The 20,801-nt window shown below is 37.1% G+C and overlaps 1 pseudogene; it reads right to left on the bottom strand.

Annotated features, from left to right (window-relative positions):
• Window positions 1-19,443: 19,443 nt before the first annotated feature.
• LOC118532928 (transmembrane protein 183A pseudogene) lies at window positions 19,444-20,592 on the bottom strand (annotated as a pseudogene).
• Between the last annotated feature and the right edge of the window lie 209 nt (window positions 20,593-20,801).

Genomic DNA, 20,801 nt, shown 5'->3' with positions numbered 1-20,801 from the left:
TAATCAAATCCTGGAAGTAGACTAAAAGGTAATGGTCAGCCAGGTAGGATTTTTGGAAAGGGATGATACTGTACTAATGTTGTCATATATTTTTTCTACCTGCTTAGCCATGTGATGAAAATATATTTTAGGATCTCAGGTGCTAAACACAATGAAAATTTATTTATGGCTATGACACAGATCCAGAGAAAATTGGCAACAAAGGTTCTGTTTGTCGCAGCCCCTCAGGGGCCCAGGCTGACTAAGGCTCCGTGTTGTTATGTAATTTAACAATCACTATGGCACAGGTCAGGAAACATATTGACTCATACACTAAATCTTAAAGTTTCTTCCTAGAAATTAAATTCAACTTATACTTAATACTTTATTTGCCAAAGAAGGTCACATATTCACATTTATATTCAAAAAGGAGCTGGAGATAAATTTTAGCCATGTGCCTGAAAGGTGTAGGCTGGGCATGTTTGGTAAATAGCACTTAGTATTCTCCAGAAGGCATTTAGATTTGAACACGCTAAATTGGTCATTCTTATTAGACATCCAACTAGTGATGCCAAATACAGAGTTATATAGTTATAAAATTGAGGAGAGTAATCTGGTTTAGAATTAAATGTTTAAAGCCATAATCTTGGCTATGTACAAATGTCTATGTACAAAAGTGTACATAGAGAAAAAGCACAAGGACTACATACACCATGGAACACACACAATTGGGTGGTCAGGAAAGTGAGGGAAAACAAATAATGGAAACTGTGAAAGTGTATCCACTGAGCAAGGTAGGAGGAAACCTGAAAGAGAATGGTGTCCCAAAAGCCAAAGGAATAAAATAATTCGGGAATAACTGAGCAATTGTATATACTTAATGCTGATAATGATGACATTGAACTCAACCACTGGACTAGTAGCTTGGAGATTACTGATGACTGAAATGATAATTTTTATGTAAAATGATAATAAAAAATGCCTGACTACAGCACCTTAAAAGAGATTTGGAAGAAACAGAGTTGTGACAATGATTTTTAAGGGTTTTGATATAAAAGAGAAAATACCTGGAGAGAGAATGGGGTCAAATGAGGGTTTTTCCTCTCCTTTTTTAAGATGAGTTCTATTAAAATATGTTTTTAGGGCGCCTGGGTGGCTCAGTTGGTTAAGAGACTGCCTTCGGCTCAGGTCATGATCCTGGAGTCCTGGGATCGAGTCCCACATCGGGCTCCCTGCTCAGCAGGGAGTCTGCTTCTCCCTCTGACCCTCCCCCGTCTCATGCTCTATCTCATTCTCTCAAATAAATAAATAAAATCTTTAAAAAAAAAAAAATATGTTTTTATGCTGATAAAAATGATATAACAAAGAGGGAAAAATGATGATGCAGAAGAGTATTTCAAGTTTCTTTAAAAGTAAGGTGGAAATTGTGTGATTTTGACTGAACAAATTTTGAAGTTTTAATACCTTAAGGATTATCACACTGTTTTTCTCTCTTTATTTTTTTTTTTTTTTTGTGTGTCATGGAGAAAGAAGAGAATAAGTATCATTAGGTCAAGAGGAATCTGAAATCTGTTGGATACTGTTGCAACAGCAGATTGAGAAGTAGACTCTCAGAAAATTCCTTAAAATAAAATAGCTATTGTAAGATATATTTGAATAAGTAAAAGGAGTTTGCATGCCAATCAACGAGAAATCCTTGTCAAGTTCCAGAGCCAGAAGTAATTGGACTGACTATAAGATAGAATTAAGGTGACTTAGAAATGAAAATTCTAATCAAATCCTGGAAGTAGATTAAACTGTAATGTCCAGCCAGGTGGGATTTTTAGAAAGGGATGATACTGTACTAATGTTGTCATATATTTTTTCTACCTGCTTAACCATGTGGCAACAACTCATGTGGATGCATCAACTGGATACTCTTGCCAATGGGGCTAAGAGAAGGTTCCAACGAGATATAAGTGGACAGAACAGAGACATATCCACTCTCTCACTGTTTTGGATACCTTATTAACTCTAGTTTTTACTATTTTTACTCCACAGTTCCAGTTCTCACTAGGTTCCAATTACACTAGTCCCCTGCCCCACCCAACCCCCCTCAGTTCTTCCTACTGCTCTTGATCCCTGGGACCTCAGTATCTCTTTTTGGTTTCCTAAGACTTGTCATTATTGAGTATTTTTATGTTTTTTCCTTGTTATTTTAAAAAGTACACATTTTTACTTAAATGAAGAACTGAAAAAACAACTGGCATTTTTAAGCCTTGAATAAAAAGATTATGGAGGACCACACTATGAAAATGTCACTAGAATGACTGATTAAGAAAGAGGGTTTACAACCTAGAATGTCGGCTGATAATCCTGAAACATTCTTATGACATAAACCTAGAATGTCGGCTGATAATCCTGAAACATTCTTATGACATGTGCAGCACATGGTTGAGTCAGTAGCTAGTAGAATGGTCAGCAAATTCTTACAACTAAGATGGAGAAATAAACCATAATTTTTTTACATCATGATAAGATGATAATAAATAGTTTCTTTTTTTTTTAAAGATTTTATTTATTTATTTGACACAGAGAGAGAAAGCACAAGCAGGCAGAGCGGCAGGCAGAGAGAGAGGGAGAAGCAGGCTCTCCACTGAGCAGGGAGCTGGACGTGGGGCTCGATCCCAGGACCCAGGGATCATGACCCGAGCCAAAGGCAGCCATTTCCGACTGAGCCACCCAGGCTCCCTGATAATAAATAGTTTCTTTATTGAAGTTTTTGCATTTGAATTATCTGGGTGTGAGTTACTGTTAATTCGGGTACAATATCTTTAAATATTTCATAGAACACATCATATATGTGACATATTATATAGTCCATCACTGTCATTGCTGATTTTGATACTTATATGGGCCAAATTTGATCAGTGAGAGCCCATTCAAGTTGGCTCCTGTATCCTTTTGGTATGTCCTCTCTAGTTTTTGAGTTCTGTTTTCTCTCTGGCACAATAATTATTTTGGGTTCACTATATGTTTTTCCCTGCCCAATACTTGGCCATTTTGCCAAGGATCCTGGTTCCATCTAGTGGGAGATGACATTTTAAAATGAATCAGGGTGCTAAATGTGCTCCTTGTTTCAGAGGTATCATGGGTTTCTTAGCCCTTTCTCAGCTCTTAGCCCTTAGAAACTATATACCTTTATTGAATCATAAATTAATACTAACATTTCTAAATATAATTCAACACAGCATGGTTCTTTTTGCTTATTTCCTTTCATATTTAGATATTCTTTAAAAGAACTTATTTTAATAAAATTGATTTTGTCTGCTGAGTTTACCTGGTCAGCTAGCATAAGCTACTTTTGTTTTAAAATGACTAGAATCCAGGTGATTTCTCATATCAGAGGTAACCTCTCTTATTTGTGGAAATATACCTCATGTTAAAGAGCCTTGCATGCTAAGAGCCTTGCATGCTGAGAATATACATTTTATTTATGCAAAGATCATATACTGCATTTTATGATAGATTATCTGACCAAATATACACTTTCTAGGGAAGGTACTGAGTCAGTCTTTATGAAAAGCAGTTTGAAGGCTAATGTAGTAATTTCAGCAAAGGATAACTAAGCCATAGTGCTTGGATCAAGGTGAAGCAGTAAATGGGGAGAAGTAGATACATGTGAAGATAGAAACAAGAGGATTAGTTATGGATTCAATGATGAATATTTGATGATGAAAGAAAGGAAAGGGTATAGGATGATGTTAGTATTTTACATGTAAAAAAAAAATAGAAGAATAGGGCACCTGCGTGACTCAGTCAGTTAAGTGTCTGCCTTTGACTCAGGTCATGATCCCAGAGTCTGGGATCGAGTCCTGCAGCAGGCTCCCTTCTCAGTGGGAAATCTGCTCCTCCTCTACCCTTCCCCAGTACTCATGGTCTCTCTCTCATGCACTCTCTCTCTCTAATAAATAAATAAAATATTTTTAAAAATTATTATAAAAAATAGAAGAATAAAGTTGCATTGAAATAAAATGAAGACTAAGAAAAGAGTACATCTAGTCAGTCACAACAAAGTTATGCTGTGGTAATAAACAACTCCAAAATTTCAAGAGCTAAAAGCAACACAGATTTGTTCCTAATGATAGCTCTCTATCTGACTCCAGAATCCTTGTTGGACAGCATCTTCTTAAAATCCCCTTTAACAAGCAAGACATTTGTTCATCTCAGTATTTAATCTAGCCCACCCACTCTGGCAAATAAGACTAAACCCATCCATTGCTTGGCAGACTCTCCTTGTACTTCTTAAAACGAGTATAATTAAGAGTTGGTGACTTCAAACTGCATTGTTTTCCCAGGCTTTTTTTTTTTTTTTTTTAGATTTTTAAAAATTTATTCATGAGAGAGAGAGCACGAGTGAGAGCACAAGTAGGAGGGAGGGTGAGCAGGGTGCCTAATGGGGGGCTTGATCCCAGGATCCTGGGATCATGACCTGAGCTGAAGGCAGACGCTTAACCGACAGAGCCACCCAAGTGCCCCTGTTTTGCCACTCTTTAGCTAGTTTTTCAGTTTCGCTTTTTTTCTTCCCTATGAGATTTTTGTTTTTACTTTTCACTGTACCCTCCTTTACAATCTACTTTTGATTCTTACAGACTAGAAAGTATGAGATAAACATGTTTATTAAAATAGGCAATAAATATAGAAGTCTCTTGACTCTGAATGGACCCTTCTCTTATGAGGTAAATTACCTATGTAATAGCTGTTTGACTTATATACCTTAATGGATACATTTTTCTTTTAAATAATTAAATTTCCAGATAACAAGGATGTAGATATCATTAGTTGTAGAAAGAGAATGAGGCAAATGAATATTCATCATAACAAAAGCAGAATCAAGATGTATTGACACAAATTTCTGATTTTTATTTTTTTATTTTTATTTTTTTAAGATTTTATTTATTTATTTGACAGAGAGAGACACAGCGAGAGAGGGAACACAAGCAGGGGAAGTGGGAGAGGGAGAGGCAGGCTTCCCGCAGAGCAGGGAGCCCGATGTGGGGCTCGATCCCAGGACCCTGGGATCATGACCTGAGCCGAAGGCAGACGCTTAACCGACTGAGCCACCCAGGCGCCCCATCACAAATTTCTATTACTCTATAATAATTTAGCACAAATTTAACAGCTTACAACACCGCCCATTTATTAATTTACAGTTCTGGAGGTCAGAAGTCCTACATGATATTACTGGAAACTCTGCTTATGGTATCAAAGGCTGAAGTCAAGCTGAGTTCTTATCTGGAGGCTCTGCATCCAAGCTCATTCTTGTTAGCAGAATTTAGTTCCTTGAAGTGAGAGGACTATATGGTCCCCATTTCTTTGCCAGTCTTTAGCAGGGGGGCCACTCTCAACTCATGGGGGCCACCTGCATTCCCTGCCATGTGGCATCCTCAGTCTTCAAGCCAGTGATGGCACATCAAGTCCTTCTTTCCCTTCTAATCTCTGGACCCCTCCAGTTCTGACCTCTAGACCTAGATTTAAAGGGCTCAAGTGATTAGGTCAGGCTCACCCAGATATAATCTCCCTACTTTAAGGTCAATCATTTTGGGACATTAGCAACATTTGAAAAATCCCTTTTGCCATAGAAGGTAATATAATCACAGAAGTGATATCATGTTCATAGGTTCCATCTACACAGGGGGAAATGATTATACAAAGGTGACTGTCATTTAGAATTCTGTCCCCAGCATAGGTGTTCTTAAAAATATTAGCCAATCCTGTATTCTACATAAAATAAATATAGAATGTAAATGAAATGATTGTTTAGATTTGGTTGAGTAACTTTTAGGTAAGAAATCTTTTTTTTTTTTTTTTTAAGACTTTATCTATTTATTTGTCAGAGAGAGAGAGAGAGCACAAGCAGGGGGAGCAGCAGGCCAAGGGAGAAGCAGTCTCCCCGCTGACCAAGGAACCTGATGGGGGACTCGATCCCAGGACCCTGGGATCATGACCTGAGCCTAAGGCAGATGCTTAACCAACTGAGCCACCCAGGCATCCCAAGAAATCTTATTCTTGAAAATAAAATACCATATAAATAGCCACAAGATTTAAAGAAACAAATGAGGCATTAAAAAAAAGAAAAATGCAGGGCACTTGGGTGGCTCAGGTCATGATCTCAGGGTCCTGGGATCAAGCCCTGTGCTGGGCTCAGCACTCAGTGGAGAGTCTGCTTGAGATTCTACATCTCCTTATGCCCCTCCCCTCACTCATGCTCTCTCTTTCTAAAATAAATAATTAAATTTTTACAAAAAAAAGAAAAATGCATAAAACAAAAGACTATTCTGAAATGAAAAGGGTAACCACTGAGATTGGCATATTTATGAGAAAAACCACTCAAATCAAAGTTGGAAGTCCATACAATGATTGTCAAAATGAATAAAAAATTATTTGAGTCCATTAGCTTATTAATTAATCAAAATCCATTATGTCTCGGAAGGTTAAAATTGAACTGTGTCCTAATAAGAATTTTATGAGTCCTGTTCCATGACAAGACATGAAAACAAAGCCTCATAGTAAAGGAAAATATCTGGAATTCTGATTGGATCAAGAGGGGGGTCTCCCAAAATAGTCTCAGGGTAAATTGAATGCTCCAACTTGCATTTCTTTCCCTGTGACCAGTTGGTGCTTGAAAATGATAAGGTTAGCCTAGGAAAGAACAAAAGGAAATTAAAGATATCAGTGTCACAGACTTGTGGTTTCAAGAGGCCAGTCTAAGCCCTTATAAATCATCAGTGTTAGATTAAGCTGTTGTTCTGGGAAATATCTTAGGTCAAAACTGCATAGCTCAGCTCCTATAAATACCCTCGGAATATTTATTTCTCTATTGCTTGTATAATCATTTCTTATCATCTAAAGGGGAAATAGAATACCCTTACACTGGATGCCTTCCTAAATGGCTGGAAGCTTCAGCTCTGTGCACAGTAACCACAAGAAGCAAGCATCCCCATTAACCACTCAATCTGATGATTAACCTCTAAAAATAAAACACAGGTTGGAAAGCTTATTTCCCCCATAGAAAGAGAAAAATAAATCAATAATGACTTAGATTCTATTTGTGAACTAAAATCCTGCTGAATAAAATGTGTCACGAAGTGACAGTGTTAAAAAAAAAAAAAATATTGGAAAGGCTTGCAAAAAAAAACCAAGAATTGCTTTTGATGGACATTGACAATTTGAGATGACAATAAATGTCAACAAGAACCTGAAACAAAGAATAACGGAGATATGATGAAAGTGTTTGCTGGGCAATTACTGAGTATAGTCATAAACTCTCTTATATGGCTTTCACATACTTGCTCATATGATAGAAACCAGAGTTTTAATTCTTAATGGTGTGGAATATGGGGACAGTGCTGAGTTTCTACTCTTCATGTAGCAGTTTAGGCAAGTGACATATTCTCTGTATACATCCCTTACTTTATCTGGAAAATGAAAATAATAATTTTACAGTATTACTGTGACAATGAAGGAGATGATGCATGTAAACAGCACTTTACACAGCATGCAACTTATAAGTATAAATTCATTATTTTTATTATCTCATTTTATCTTCAAAAACCCATGGTATTCAGCTTCCTGTACGGGATGTAGAGCTAAAACATCAATGCCCTGCTTAAAACAACCAACATCAAAATCACCACTTGTGCCGAACCCAAGAGAGAGTTGATGTTGCAGAGCAAACAACTGTCCTAGCCATCGTTTCCTGCAGGGACAGAGAAAACAATGAGCATGCTCGTACTTGAGACCAACATGACTGGACACCAATAAAAAGAGTGCAACTAGGAGAATTGACAACTTGATGAATGCCAAATACAGGCAGATGAGAGAGTCTGAAACTCTGGGGACTCAAGAAATTGGGAGGAGCTACACCTTCTGTCAGGGTCTTTTTCCACAAACTCCACCAAATATTCATAGAAAAAAATTGAAAGAAGACCTGAGAATTTTTTATTGTGGTACAGACCTGAGGGAGGGGAATAGAAGTGGCCATGTGAGAGGGGCAAGAAACTCCATCTAGATCCATTTTTCCCATTCATTTAAAAAAAAAAAAAATCTTAATGTGTGGGGTGGGAGAAAAACCATCACTGCTGCCCTCAGTTGAAAATGTACTGCAGCTAGGAAATGGAATTTGCAAGGATTTTTCCTACTCTTACTTCTGTGGGAGGGGCAGGATTACATGCTGAGCTCACAACCATAAATGGAGCAACAGAACTGGAAGCCCACATTCTCCTAACACAGGCGCATGACATATGCCCAAGAATACGGCCTCGTAAGAACAAATCTTCAGCCCAGTACCAGGAATCTATGAAGTTTTGAATAACAAGTAACCTCAGGATATTGTTGAGAGACGGATAGGAGCAGAACATCAGCACACAAAGATGCACTCTGTGAGGCACATAAAGGAAATACCTGAAAAACTTAAACCTCAGAATCAAACAGACATTATAAACCGACACCCACTCCACATACAAGACAAGTTACATCCATCAGAGTAACAAATATCACTCCCTCTCTAAACTCCCGACTAAATGAATTCAAACCCAATTGTTAAAAAAAAAAAAAAAAAAAAAAAAAAAAAGAAAGAAAAAGGGAGGCATATCATTTCTGAGTATAGAAATTATTTACCTCCTTCCTCCTTCTGTACTCTCCTACACAATATGTTTGATTTTCAGTAAAAATTGTGGGGCGTTTTTAAAGGAAAGTAAAGACATGGTCAGAATAGGCAAACAATCTTCAGATCTAGACTTGGATATGGCACATATGTTGTAATTATCAGAGGAGAAATTTAAAGTAACTATAATTAATATGCTAAAGACTCTAATGGAAAGGGTAGACTATATACAAGACCAGATGCATAATTCCAGAATGATGGGAATTAGAAGAAAGGAGCAGAAGAAGATATTAGGGGAAAAAACACATTAACAGAAATAAAAATGCTTAGCACTACTCTTGACACAGGAAAGAATCAGTGAGCTTAAAGATAGGCCAATAGAAATTACTCTTCCTGAAATACAAGGAGGAAAAAAAGAAACAAAAAGAATTGAATATCTTATTGATGTGGAACTAGTTCAAACATCCCAACATATGTATAACTGGATTCTCCAAAAGAGGAGAGAAAGAGAACAATACAGAAGTATTTGAACACATAATGACAGACTTCCAAAATTAATGACTGATAATAGGATGCTCAGAGGTCACCAAGCAGCATAAGTACTCTCCCAAAATTAAAAATACAAACAAAACCTAGATATATTTAAACTGCTGTAACAAAACAAAAAAATATTGAAGGCAGACAGTGAAGGGGGAAAATATTACATATTAGAAAAACAAAGATAGGAACTATAGCTTCAAAAATCATGCTATACAGAAGACAATGAGCTAACACCTTTAAAGTGCTGAAAGCAGGGAAAAAAACAAAAGGGAAAAAACAAACAAAAAAAAAACAAACACCCCCAAGTGATCTACTCAGGAAAAGTGTCTTTCAAAAATGAGACTTTCTCAATCAAAACAAAAACTAAGAAAATTAAAAGTGTTAGAGAACATTCTTCAGATAGAAAGAATATAATAAGCTAAAACATGGAATGCAAAGAAATAAATAACATTGGGAAGGATATAAAGGAAGATAAAGCTCAATTCTGTAGATTAAAAGAATTGTAAAGCACCGAAAGATAACTGACACAAAAAATTTTAGCAATATGCTGTGTGTTTTAGCATGTGTAAGAGTAAAATAACACAAGATGAGTTGTGGAATTAGGATATATTATGACAAGGTTCTTAGCTACATAGAAAGTGATATAATACTATTTGAAGGTAGACTTTAAGTTAAAATGTACATGGTAAGCCTTAATACAATAACTTCTAAAAAGATGTATAGGGGCGCCTGGGTGGCTCAGATGGTTAAGCGTCTGCCTTCAGCTCAGGTCATGATCCCAGGGTCCTGGGATCGAGCCCCACATCGGGCTCCTGGCTCAGCGAGGAGCCTGCTTCTCCCTCTCCCTCTGCGTCTCTCCCTGCTCATGCTTTCTCTCTCTCTCTCTCTGTATCTCTGTGTCTCAAATGAATAAATAAAATCTTAAAAAAAAAAAAAAAAGAAAAAAAAATAAAAAGATGTATAAATATGTTGATAAGCATGTATAGCAGCTTTATTCTTAGTAGCCAAGTATTAGAAACAAAGCTCTTGTCTTTCAACCAGTGAATGGATAAACTAACTGTAGTACACCCATATAAGGAAATGCTACATGAAATGCTACTTAGTAATAAAAAGGAATGTCTATTTGTTGTAGAAGTTAAACTTTGAGAAATATTTTAAGCACTGAAATTTACTCCCTTGGAAAGGCTTTAAATTTCATATATCTACTAAAAACAAGAAACTACTCCTAATCCATCTTTCCTTTATTATATTTCTCTCTGAAAAAAACAAAAAAACAAAAAAAGTCTTTGGGTTTTCTTCAATGAACATATTTTTATAGAACTTGATATGTAATTTTGGTCTACGGCCATACCACCCTGAACGCGCCCGATCTCGTCTGATCTCAGAAGCTAAGCAGGGTCGGGCCTGGTTAGTACTTGGATGGGAGATATATAATTTTGTAGTGAATATTATAGTGTTTGTAAATGTTAGCATATCTAAGTTAGCATATACATACGGTTCATAACTAGAGTGTAATTTCTTTAGAAAGAGAACTTATTTATATTATGTATAATTCATATTATTAACATGGCTAAATAAAAAAAGGAGATAGAATAGAGACTGTAGAATCACAAATTTAATAGTAGAAAGTATTTTTAAGATATTAAGATTAAAAATCAAGATTAAAATTTCTCTATATAAATATCTAGAAATCTTTTAGAATATTTAAAGTTATCAAATATAGTCACTTTATTTACAGATGGAGAAACTGAGGCTATTCAGGTAGTATGAGAATAACCTCTGGAACTGTGACCTTCTGATCCCTAAACCAATACAATATTTTTTTAAGTACATCTTGCTTGCACTCATAAGGTAAATAAATTACACCCAGAACTGGTCAACATATTGATGAAAGGCTCTAAAGACAAAAATCTGAATTTACTGGAGAGGTTGTGGCAAATTGTCTTTGAATGATGCATTTTTTCCTATTTTTATTTATTTTTTTAATTTTTTAAAATTTTATTTTATTATGTTATGTTAATCACCATACATTACATCATTAGTTTTTGATGTAGTGTTCCATGATTCATTGTTTGCGTATAACACCCAGTGCTCCATTCAATATGTGCCCTCTTTAATACCCATCACCAGGCTAACCCATCCCCCCAACCCCCTCCCCTCTAGAACCCTCAGTTTGTTTCTCAGACTCCATAGTCTCTCATGGTTCGTCTCCCCCTCCGATTTCCCCCCCTTCATTTTCCCTTCCTACTATCTTTTTTTTTTTTTTTTTAAAATATAATGTATTATCTGTTTCAGAGGTACAGGTATGTGATTCAACAGTCTTACACAATTCACAGCGCTCACCATAGCACATACCCTCCCCAATATCTATCACCCAGCCACCCCATCCCTCCCACCCCCACCACTCCAGCAACCCTGTTTGTTTCCTGAGATTGAGAATTCTTCATATCAGTGAGGTCATATGATACATGTCTTTCTCTGATTGACTTATTTCACTTAACATAATACCCTCTAGTTCCATCCATGTCATTGCAAATGGCAAGAGGTTGGTTTTTTTGATGGCTGCATAATATTCCATTGTATATATATACCACTTCTTCTTTATCCATTCATCTGTTGATGGGCGTCTTGGCTCTTTCCATAGTTTGGCTATTGTGGACATTGCTGCTATAAACATTGGGGTGCACGTACCCCTTCAGATCACTACATGCAGCCAAGAATACTATATCCAGCTGGGCTATCACTGAAAATAAAAGGAGAGATAAAAAGCTTCCAGGACAAACAAAAACTAAAGGAATTTGCAAACATGAAACCAGCCCTACAAGAAATATTGAAAGGGGTCCTCTAAGCAAAGTGAGAGCCTAAAAGTAACATAGACCAGAAAGGAACAGAGACAATATACAGTAACAGTCACCTTATAGGCAATACAATGGCACTAAATTCATATATTTCCTATTTTTATTAAGGACAATTTTTGCATCACATATATAGATTCCCTGTCTTCACGAGAGTGGAAATGAAATAGCTTTCTAAAGACTATGTAGTTCCCTTCCTCCCACAGTTAAGTGCCTACAATTCATTAAAAAAATAGGTCCAGTTTAGTGATTATGTATCAACTTGTGACCTTGATAATAGGTAGGCATTTATGGAGAGCTATAGTCTATGGAGTCAACTTTCCTTTACTTAAAAGCCCTAGAAGGTAGTTTCCAATAGATGCACTTACTTCTGGACACATTTGAAAGACTTCACATGTGTTAATTATAGCAATCAAGACTCATATAGCCTGGAATTTTACAACTTTTCAGAGAGCCTCCGGGAATAGAATATCTTCCAATTCAGTGGGCAAGTTAAATCTAATTATACTTCCTTCCTTCTTTTGGCAGCCTCCCCTTTGTACTCTTACAGTCTGCAAATTTAGAAAAATGCAAAAGAAATAAAAGATCTAAGCTGTACTATTATCAGGAGAAACACAGTTCAATATTATTCTATTATACACACTATCATTGGCAAAAAGCTCTTAGTGTTTATTTGTGAAACAGTTGTATTTTCTAGATTGCAAAGAGAAAACTGGTCAACATTATAGATACAGCTACACAGACACATACACACAAACCAAAAACTACATTTGAGTTTCAAGTATCAGCATTTGACACCACTTATATTTTCCTTATTTTTAATTGGAGAGAAACTAATTGGAGAGAAAGAAAAACAACTGAAGAGCTGAGACACTAAATATAGAAATAGACAACGTTAGGACAACATAAGAATAGAACTCTGACCCACAACCTATAGCAACCTGCCCAGGAAGCTAAATCTCTTATATACAATAAACAACGCAGGAAATCAACCTGCTGCAAGTTAGACTTATGGGAAGTCAGATAGCTATCTTTCATAACAATCCAGGAAGCTAAACAATAATTTCCATGGCGTTTGTCCGCAAATGAGGCCCCAAATGACCAGGATTTAGTTAATAACTGACAGCTTCTTTAATCTTTGTTCCCACTTCCAATTTAGTACTAATCAGAGAAAGCCAAATGTGCACCCCTAACCAATCACATCGAATGCCCCATCTAGTTGGTGTACCTACAGCTTCCCCAGGCCAACAACTTCCAATCAGGGTATCTCTGCAGCCTTCCCTTTTTCCCACAATAAAACATCCCCACTCCTCTGCCTGCCTTCGAGTCTCTGCCAAAACACGGGGGACAGTGGCTGACTTCCTCGCTAAAGCAAGCCCTAAATAAATAGCCTTTGCTTTTCTCATTTGGTTGGTCTTCATTTGCTTTTACAGAGCAGAAAGTCAAAACACAACAAAAGCTCTGTTTCAGAATCTTTAAAATGCTTTCATTTTCCTCATGGTTTAAACTGTCCACTTTCTTTGGTTAAACATACTCCATCTTTTCAACTGGTTTTCTAATATATCCTAGTGGAATTTATTTCACTTTGGGGGCACTTCTGTAATTTATTTAAGTAATAAATTATGTATCTATACATGTTCTGATTCTGCATGCATTTTTGTACATAGAATCCATAATTTTTAAATGTCTCTCATTGAAATTATAAGGTAAAATTATCACTATTATATATATGTGTGTGTGTATGTATATACAAATATAGATATATGTATATGAAATTGTGGTGTATTGAAATAAATATAATTTAGTGGAATGTAATATGTATTTATTACTAAACACTGGAATTTCATCTTCTTTCTCTATGTTTATTATTTAAGTAATCATATAACCAATAGCTGGTAATATATGCTTTCTAAAATGTGCATTTAACTCACTTTTCTTTATGAATCATTAAGAATTTACAATTGACTATGAATTATTCCATTATTAGAATATTAGTCAGCAAATTTTTAGTGCTGGCTTTCATTTTTTTCATGTTTTAAAGAGATAAATAAAGCCAAGTTTTCCATACATTACTGTTTGATGAGCTATTTCTTGTAGAAAAATTCTAATTAGATTTGTTTTTGTTTCTTAATGTGTGACTACTATAGAGATTTTCAATAATTATTTATCCCATAATAATCAAATGGCATTAGTTAAACAAAAAATATGAAGTCAGGAGCAGGCAAAGACAATGTAGAACTATCCAAATTCAAATGTTGTAGATTCCTATTCTATGTGTCAATAAGTTTTACACAGTTGGTTACTTCTCCCTACCCCTCCCCAGCTCTTTGTTGACTTTTTGTATCTCATTCTCCTGCACCTCATGTTTATCTTTTAGTTCGATTCTTTGTAACATTTTCTGCATATCAGGAATCTTGTCTTAATTGGTTTCTGTGTACCCACATACTACTTTGCAATGTATACTACATAACAGTGCAGATAATAATTTCAAACTTTTAAGATTTCAACGTTATCACTATAGCTTATAATTATTTATGTAAAACTAGGCAAGAAGTCTAGACTTCTGTTTTCTCATCTATAAACCAGGGATTTTAATAGTATCTCCTTCATAGGATTAATCAGAGACTTATTTTATAAATTTTTTTTAAAGATTTTATTTATTTATTTGAGAGAGAGAAAGAGGGAGAGAGGGAGAGCACATAAGCAGGAGGATCGGCAGAGGGAGAGGGAGAAGCAGGTTGGGAGCCTGATATGGGGCTGCATCCCAGGGTCTTGGATCATGATCTGAACAGAAGGCAGACACTTAACCAACTGAGCCACCCAGGCGCCCCTATATTAGAGATTTAAATGGAAGAGTCTTATAACATGCTTAGATTGGCATGTGGCATAGAGTAGCTGTATGATAAACAATAGCAAATGCCTAAAAACAATTCATTAAATGAATGACTTTTCACAATCATTGGACTGAGAGAATGGCCTCTGAAAGAGTTAAGAGCCTTACATTGTGTCTTTTATGCTTTTTTTTTTTTACTACATGATTTCTGTAGAGACATAGCATATTTTCTCTTCTAAACAGAACACTGGGGCCACTGAATAATATGTCCCTGGTGGAATCTAGCAACCTTCAACTGGAATTCCTATCCAAGAGGTCAAGTAATTTATCCCTATCCTTTATAAACATGTTTAACTGACATCATTGAGTTCCTCAACATACTAACCTTATGAGTCTTTAGACTCAAAGTCTAAAGATACTTGAGATCTTTATACATGCCATTTCTTCCTTCTGGACATTTACTTCTCCTTCTTCTTGACTTGACTGTCCTTTTTTTCAACCTTATCATTTCAGATTAAATGATCTCCTCTGTGATTGCTTTGTCTGAAATATTATCCACTTGCAAGCCAGTCCTTCTCTGTTACTTCTATGGCACCATGCATTTTTCTTTACTGGACCCATCATCACACGTTGTCTTGATTTTACTGATTCATTGCTCTTCTTTCCCATTGTTTTGTTGTTGTTTTGGTTTAGTTGCCTGATTCCTTCAATAGGCTGTATGATCTATGAAGGATAAGATTTTATCTGTCCTGTTTCCATATTTATTAATGTTTAGGACATAATAAGTACTCAAATTGTTGTTGAAAACCAACCTCTGTGTTCTGGAGTTGAAACATGTAACACAAAGACAGTTTGGGTATAAAGAGGAACAATAGCTTTATTGCTTTGCCGGAAAAAGGAGGCTGCAACTGGCTAAGGACTTCAAAACTCCAAACCCACCTGGAAGAAGGGGCTGGGGAGGTTTTATAGGGAAATACAGGATCTAGCAGGAATTATGTACGTGCTCTCAGCCTCATGTGTCATGTCTTCATAGTGGTACCAGAGATTCCTGAAACAAAAGGCTAAGAAAGTAGGAGGGGAGGCTTGTGGAAGAGAGGAAAACGTACTCTAAAATCAAGATTTGCTGGCACCTGGGTGGCTCAGTCTGTTAAGCATCTGCCTTCTGCTCAGGTCATGATCCCAAGGTTCTGGGATCAAGTTTGGCAGCAGGCTCCTTGCTCAGCAGGGAGCCTGCTTTTCCCTCTGCCTGCCGCTCCCCCTTCCTTGTGCTTGCTCTTTCTCTCTCTAACAAATACATAATAAATAAAATAAAATAAAATCTTTAAAATCAAGCTTTGCTGAAACATTAGTGCAGCCATTTTGATTTCTGTTCAACTTTATGCTTTTAAGTGGTTTCAAAATAATATGCTGAATAACCATACCCTGGGAAATCTAGAACTTGTTTGGATAATTCTACTCCCAAAATTAGAAAAGTAAAGAGGATTGGGAAGGGTTAAGTTTAGGGAAGAGTAAAGGTGTCAGGAATATAAACTTTTCCTTTCTTTTATCTATACGAAAGTGTCAATTTAACAATTTTCAACAAGAATATGAATTTTATATACAGATACAGAGAATGATATGATATCCTGTGTAAATAAGTAGGTTACTTAAGTTTCCTTTACCATTATAAAACAGTTAGAACAGAACACTAATCTGAAACAACAACTGAAATGACACAAGTATTCAGACATGGCCTAATAGTTAAAGCTACTGAAGAGTCTTTGTTGCTCAGGAATTTAAGCATTTTGTCTTCAACAATTAAAAGCTATTTTCTTGAATGGAAATCCTATTGGATTAACCAAACTAGAATAGTTAGTACATGGATTTGGTATAATTAGTGTAACACTTTGTTGTTTGTTATTTTAGTTTTTTTTCTCTGCTTTTCAGATGCTGCTTTCTTGCTGTTAGAATGTAAAATCTTCCAAGACAAGAACAATGTTTTACTTATTTCGTGTCCCCTACAATGCTGTGTGCAGTGCTTTTCTTATAGAAAATGCTGACTAAGTGAAATCTATGTATAATTAAACCCATGGTGTGCTCTTTACACTGTTAGCATATAGATCACTATTTTGTCTCACTTTAAAATCCTAATTAATTTATTGAGGTTCATATTTATAGATAGTTACCATAATAAGTGCAAAATAAAATTATGTTGAAAGATATGACCTAATTTAAAATTCATTTGGATTTTTTAACCAGAGAAACTGCAAAATTTGTTATGCAGCAATATATACCTAGTATAGTCATGCAGAAAAATCATCTAGTCACTCAAAAATATGTTAGTTGCTTAAGTTCCTGTGTTAGACTATTAAAAAATAGGCAACAGGTAACAAGATGTAAGATGTGGTAGCTATTAACCCTCCTGACATCTCATATTCTAATAAGCAGGTAATCCATGTGAACCTGCAAACAGATATGGAGTAATATAGCTTAAAAGATTTTAAGATTCAGGGCTTTGAGAGTGTGAAGGAGAGAATTTGAATTGTTCAAAAAGACATGTTGCAATCCTAACCCTAATTACTTCAGAATATGATTTTATTTGGACCTAGGATTATTGCAGACGTAAGTAGTTAAGTTGAGATAAGGTCATACTGGAGTGAGGTGGGCACCTAATCCAAGATGACTGGCATCCTTATACAGAAGGCAGCCATGTGATAACAGATGCATCCCAAGAGAATGCCACGTGATGGTGAAGGCATAGATGGAGCTGTGCAGCTGCAAGCAAAGGATTGCCAAAGATTGATGGGAAACTACCAGAAGCTAGGAAAAGGCAACTAAGAATTCCTTGACAGGTTTCAGAGGGACGTGGCTCTGTTGATATTTTGATTTGAGACTTCTAGCTTTCAAAACTATGAGATAATAAATGCCTGTTATTTTAAACCTCCCAATTTGTGGCAGGTTATTACAGCAATCACAGGAAACTAATACACAAGGATTTGGCATCAGACTACCTAGGTTTTGATCCTGGCTTCACACACGAATGCTGCAATATTGGGCAAGTTATTGAACCTCACCTAGTTTGGGGTGCTTTGTTACGACAGCCTTTGAAAACTAATACAGAGAGGGAGATTTTTCCTACCATTTCATTAGGATTTTCGCATCCCCATTTCAGAAGCACTGGAGTCAAAGAACTGAAATATTTCATTTTGTCTTCATCACCTAGAGGCAACTCTAGCCCAAGTACTCAGACTCTAGAGTAAGCCCTGCCAGCACGGGAATCTCAGTTCCAAAAGTTACATGTTGTGTGTTTTGGGGCCTGTGACTAAACTTATCTTAGCCTCAGTTTTCAGATCTCCAGAATGGGCATATTAAAATTTTATAATACACAGATTTATCACAGGATTAAATAAGACAGTGCAGATGAAGTGTTAGAAACAGTGCCGTGTGCATTGTGAGCACTCAATACATGTTAAATACAATATTCTCCTTGGAACCAGTTTTGTCACATATAGATCTGGCTGTAGCCAAGAGGCCAGAAGAGAATTCTCTTCTGCTGTGCTAGGTTAAGTGTGAGTGGCCTACTTGTTCTCTGTCTTTAGGCCACTTCTGAGTTTCTTGTGCCACACACATTGGAGATAAGGATTGACTGAGTTCATAGTTGGTTGAACCAAACTGAGTTGGTTTCTTTCCTAGGTTTCTTTCCTACTCTTTTACAGTAGCAGTTATATTTTCCAAAATACCTACCGCACAATGAATAAAGTGGCATCAGATAGTCTCTTCCTTCCCTAGTACTCTGTTCCCATAGCATATCCCAATGCATCTCACTTGATAAGCCAGTCCTGCCTCTGAAGGATGAAAATGGCTTGAAATAATACTAACACTCTTCAGGATGCCAAATGTGACATTCCACCAGCTGTGTGGCTAGGTCAAATAGGAGAGGGCCAAAGAGAGAGGGCAGACACAAATCCTGTACTTCCTGGGCACAATGAGTTATAGCTTCAAAAGAAGGAGAAGAGTTGAGAGGTGCTAGGAAAACAACAGTGGCTGTCAGACCCACCTTGCCTAAGGCATTTTGAAAGCAGGAGGTTTTTTGATCAAAGACAGCAAGGATGAAGTGAACCTGAAGAGAGAACCACAAACTGCACTAGTTTGGGCAAAGACTTGCCGCCTCTGAAAACTAAAGAAGTTTTGTGTGAATATCATGTGGAAAGGATTACAGCGAAAAGGACTGCCTTAGAGTCCACAGCTGCACTCTCCAATTACAATCACCACAGGGAACGTGTCCTGAGGCAAATATTACCTGAAATCTTTGCCGGCGACCTGGATAAAGAATTTAGGCTAAACCCATTCCATCTACAGATGAAACAATAGGTGTGGATTGCTTCACAAGATCAAATTTAGTTAAAAGTACAACTTGATAGGATGAAAGAATAAAGAACAGCAAACTCAATAGCACCAAATGGGTTGAACACAGAAAATAGGGCCAGATTTCTCCTTTCAAATGCAAATTTTTACATTAAAATATGTTTATAAATCATAGTTGTTTTTCCTCTTGATTCAGTCTTTCTCCTTCCCCTAACAGGAACCCCGGGAACCAGAAAAGCATATGCATTACTAACCAGATATACAATCCAGACACCCCTTCCAAACTGGAATCTGATTACTAATGTACTGCCCTAGCTCAGGGCTGCCTTCAGGGACAGGAAGCAGTAACTATGCTCTCAGGGAGAACAGATACTGAGGATGCCACCAGTCAAAGAGTTCAACGCTGTGCACTGGGTCCAGGATGGCTTGCGGACCCTGTTCACTGTGCAGTTTCCGACCACCATGGACAGGAGAATCTTGGAACTCCAGTTTCACACAATGATGCCGCATATCCGTGCTCACATTGATAGTAAACAGGGTAAATATCATTCCCATGACAATTGGAATAAAGATGAAATTGAGGGTGGTGACCTGCAGTAGGCAGCAGTCCTGGTCTGGGTTGGTACGAACATATTCGTACTGAATGGGAGGCTGCAACCCTCTCATACAATTGCTCTTTAATCTAGGGGACTGTTTTTTGAACTTAAAGTTGAATTTCCACATTGGTTCCTGTCTGTTCCCAACAATCTTTCTGCACCAGAAAAGTAAGCACTTGGAATTCTGGAATGGCTGGATTCTTGGAGATTGGAGTAGCAAAGGGCTCACACATAAGGTATAGAGATCAGATCACACAGATAGCACAGCTTCTCCACTGACTCTGGTAACAGGTGCAAAGGCAGAGAGGCATCCAGAGTGTAGTGGTTCGGTACAACATAGTCCAAAAGGCAGCAGTGCAAGTAACAGTTCAGGCCTTCTTACAAATCAGGGAAAAATCCAGTGTCCTCAGGATGGATATGGGAGGCCAGCAATAGCCAAATATCCATGGGATACTCTTCTCCTCCAGCCCCGTCCAGGTCTTTGTGCCTCTTGCTTTTCTTTGTTCAGGAGGCGGTTCTCTCACGGATGCTGTCCTCCTGGGCATCCATCTCATCAAGGCTGTCAGTGATGTCACAGGGCTCACCAACCCCAGAAAGAGCTTCCTCTGCAGGAACCTGGGAGGCTTCCAAGCCACAAAGAGATTTTACTTCCTGCTGCACAGCATTGGCGACGGCTTTCTTGACCTGTCCAGACCTCATGACCGCTGGATCCCAGTTGGCATAATCGGCCACCGTCACTCATCCAGAGCAGGTGTTGTGGGCCTGGAACTTGAGTCGCTTCCCTCTAAATTAAACTCTTCAATCTTCAAACAAGGAAGTTTCAGCATTCCCTTGTGATCAGAGAGGAGCCTTTGAGGCCTAAAATTGTTGCTACTGTTGCTTCCCATTAAGCTGCCCCTCAAATTCAAGTGAATATTTTCTCTCCTCCCTTTATCCTTCTCCAGAAAAAAAGCAGGTGACAGGGTTTTCAGAATCTTAAAAAAAAAAAAAAAAAAAAAAAAAAAAAAGAG

Source organism: Halichoerus grypus, chromosome 3 (assembly GCF_964656455.1).
Source record: "Halichoerus grypus chromosome 3, mHalGry1.hap1.1, whole genome shotgun sequence".
Taxonomy (NCBI): Eukaryota; Metazoa; Chordata; class Mammalia; order Carnivora; family Phocidae; genus Halichoerus; species Halichoerus grypus.
The sequence above is the reverse complement of the archived record's forward strand: the minus strand, read 5'-3'. Positions and strand labels throughout refer to the sequence as shown.